The sequence below is a fragment of the Nicotiana sylvestris genome, chromosome 10 (assembly GCF_000393655.2).
Source record: "Nicotiana sylvestris chromosome 10, ASM39365v2, whole genome shotgun sequence".
Taxonomy (NCBI): domain Eukaryota; kingdom Viridiplantae; phylum Streptophyta; class Magnoliopsida; order Solanales; family Solanaceae; genus Nicotiana; species Nicotiana sylvestris.
In genome coordinates, this window is record NC_091066.1 from 31,050,632 (window position 1) to 31,054,855 (window position 4,224).

Sequence of the window (4,224 nt, forward strand, 5' to 3'; positions counted from 1 at the left end):
GAATCAACCATTTTCCAATAAAAGTTGTTTTTATACCATTTATAAATCAATAATCTCATAATAAAATTTAAAGAAAAGAAAAATGCGGAATAATTACACAAGCCCGACATCGGGGTGTCACTAGTCATGAGCATCCACCAAGGTCTGAATACAACAAGAGTCTAAAAATATACTAAATACAGTAATGAAAATAAGGGAAAGGAAAGCAGTGCCGCGAACGTCATGCAACCACCTTGCTAACTCCGATGACTCCACCTCTGAGCAATCAACACCCGCTACCGGGTTCCCAAATACCCGAATCTGCAAACGAGGTACATGGAGTAATGTGAGTACTCCAACCCAGTAAGTAATAAGAGTAAATAAAGACTGAGCAGTAAGAAAACGCGTCAACCACGTCATAGCACCACAGTGATTATAACCTATTTCCAAATCAGGATACCACTCAAATCATTTCGTTAAACTCCCACTTCAAAATCCTTTAAAAATTATTTTTCTAACATTTTCAATATGGGTTTAATGAAATATATATATATATATATATATAGTGAAAGTGATGAAAATCATAATCGGCCCCTCGGGCGAAACATAGTTCGTATACAGCCTCTCGGCAAAACAAAAATTCATACCCATTTTATAACTTAAAACTTCAGTTTAAATGAAAGTTGTTTAAAGCATTTGTTCAACATTTTCAATAGGGCTCGGTCTAAAGATGAGCGAAAGCAATAATTAAATCAACATATTCGATAGAAACTCACTTTAAGGAGGAGTGAAAAACACTAAGCTCATAACCAGACCCCTCAGGCAAGCATCACTCATGTACATGTATATAGATAGCCCCTCGGGCAAGCCTCTCAGTCACTCGTGACTCAACTCTTACCAATCAATGCTCACACTCAATAGGTACCATATAGTAACCGCTACAGCGCACAGCCCGATCCATATATTGTTGCGGCGTGCAGCCCGATCCATATATATATAGTCGACTGCGTGTGCAGACTCCGGAGAGGGTCCTATAGCCCAAGCACTATATCGATGCGGCGTGTAGCCCGATCCATATATATATATATATATTGTTGCGGCATGCAGCCCGATTCATAAATGTATAATCCTCACAACCAGACCCTCGGCCTCTCTCAGTCATTAACCTCCCAATCAGACCCTCGTTCTATCTCAGTCATTAACCTCACAATCAGACCCTCGGTCTATCTCAGTCATCAACCTCACGATCACTCGGACCATCAGTAAAATGGGAAACTCAACCCGAACAGTTTTCACATTTTAAGAAGTAAAGTGATAAAACTAAATTTAAACAATAAACAAGTAAAACATGACCGAGGATATACTTTCAAAATAAATAGAGTGAGGAAAAATAGTGAAAGTACCCCTAAAGGTCTCAATAGGTCGGCACAAGGCCCCAAACATGGCATACAACCCAATTTATAATATAAATCTCTAAAATATGGAATATCATAAGATTTCAAATCAAATACGCGACTTAACAGCCGTACGGGACGGACCAAGTCACAATCCCCAACGGTGCATGACTCCACGCTCGTCATCTAGTGTGTGCGTCACCTCAAAGTAGCACAACAGTGTGAAATCCGAGGTTTCAAACCCTCAGGATAGTATTTACAATCATTACTTACCTCGATCCGGTCCAAGCTCTAGCCCGCGATGCCTTTTCTCTCATGAATCGACCTCCGGATGCTCCAAATCTAGCCACAATCAGTACATAACTATTAAAATATGCTAAGGGAACAAATCCCACTTGAAAATATCCAATTTACATCAAAAATCCCGAAATTGCTCAAACCCGGCCCCCGGGCCCACGTCTCAGAATCCGATAAAAGTCACATCAATAGAATTCTCATCCTCTCACGAGTCTATACATACTAAGAACATCAAAATAGAACCTCAATTGCCCCTTCAAATTCCCAATTTACACTCTCTAAATCCAAGCCCTAATTCCCCAATTTTTAGGCTTTAATTTTCACATTTTTCATGATTAAACAAGTAAGAATCAACATAGGATCGAGTATTGAGTTCAAAAATCTTACCTTCAGGTGTTATCTCTTGAATCCCTCTTCAAATCCTCTCAAAAGGCTCCAAAGTCGCCTAAAAATGGTGAAAGTTAGCCCCAAAATCGCGGACAATGGCTATTTAAACATTCTGCCCAGACATCAAAAACCTTAATCGCGAACGCGGTCAATGCCTTCACGTTCGCGAAGCAAAAAAATAACTTTGACCTAAAATTACTCTTCGCGATCGTGACCATCCACTCGCGAACGCGATGGCTCCTCAGCTTGACCCTTCGCGATCGCGTTACTCTCTTGCGAACGCGATGAATAAAACACCTCAAGCTCAGTTGGCCAATTTCCTCTACGCGAACATGGAGATTCACCCGCGAACGCGATGCCCAAATAATCAGCCCTTCACGAACGCGAAGGCTAAAATTCCAGCCTTCACCAGCTAACCCTTCGCGAACGCGAGGGCCTACTCGCGAAAGCGAAGGCCATTTTTCTACAACACTGATCAACAATTTTCTGCAATTCCAAACAATATGCAATGGTCCAATTGACCACCCGAAACTCACCCGAGGCCCTCGGGACCTCAACCAAACATGCAAACATATCTCATAACCTCATTCAAACTTGTTCCAGCCTTCGGAATACGCAAAGCAACATCAAAGCACCAAAATCACATCGGATTCAAGCCTAAGAATTCCAAGAACTTCCAAATTATGCTTTTGATCAAAAACCAACCAAACCACATCCGAATGACCTAATATTTTGCACACATGTCAAAAATGACACAGCGGAGCTACTGCAACTTCCAGAATTCCATTCTGAACCTTATATCAAAATCTCACCTATCAACCGGAAAATGCCAAAATCTCAATTTTGCCAATTGAAGCCTAAACCTTCCACGGACTTCCAACATGCATTCCGATCATGCTCCTAAGTCTCAAATCACCTTACGGAGCTAAACAAGTCATAAAAATTCTAATCCAAGATCATATGCAAATAAGTCAAATCTTGGTCAAACCTTTCAAATTTCAAGCTTCAAACTGAGAATCGTTCTTCCAAATTCATTCTGATTACCCTGAAACCAAAAACAATGATTTACATAAGTCATAATACATCACACGGATCAAGTCATGCCCGAGAACTAGCGAGCAAAGTGCAAAAGCTCAAAACGACCGGTCGGGTCGTTACAGTTACATCAACCAAGTAAATCAAGAGTCTGATTATTGAGCCCAAAAAATTATAGAAATCATGATTGAGAACATTGCAAGATCACTCTTAATACTAGAGGTACAACAAAGAAAGCACAACAACCATATTCTATAGCGGCCCTTATGATAAAGCCAGCTAGAAAAGTACCAGCCTTATAAGAAGTCAGTACGAAGCTCCCACCGGATTGTGGATGCACCAGAGGTGCATGTATTATAATAGAGCTTCAAGTTATGGACGTGTATTATACCTTTGTGGAAGGGAGGTCATGAAGGAAATAGAAGATACGATGCGAGATTTTAAGGAAAGTAAGGTATAAGTGAACAATGTACGAAATACTCTAATGCAGAAGGTTGTGAATAGTCCATACTTCGGATAGAAGGCTAGAAGCATGGCGATTCAATATCCAGGAATGATAGCAACATTGTCAATTGTATATTTTCCAGCCTATGGTTTTTAGGTATTGAGAGGCCTAGTCAGGAGAGTAAAGAAGAGTTAGAGACGACGTGATATCTCTCTTGATGTTCAAGAATAACATAAGGAAATCTATGGTGCAAGCAAGTTGAAGGAAGGCTGTAAGTAGTATAAATAGATATGTGCAGGTCGCAAGCTAAAATATGGTAAGTGACAAGGTTTTAGGAAGACATGAGTAAGGATAAGAAAAGGTGAGTGAGAAAGTGATGAGAATGGATAAGTCCTCGGGATTAAGCCCATGAAAACAAGAGAGCTAATGGTTTCTCTAAGTAATAGAAAGTTCAGTATAGCCTGAATGAACTCAAAAGAGTCTAAGACTAATAACGTCTAGAAGAAATGTTATGCTGCCCTGGTAGTAGAATGAAGGTGTAATTGTGATAGATGAAGGATGACATTTGGGCCTTCGATTGAGTAATGATTTCATGAATTGTACTGGATTAAAATACCCACATAAGGTAAATCATATTGGGATGTTATGAAATACAATTGTGGAAGTATAGTATCGTATCGCCCCTAG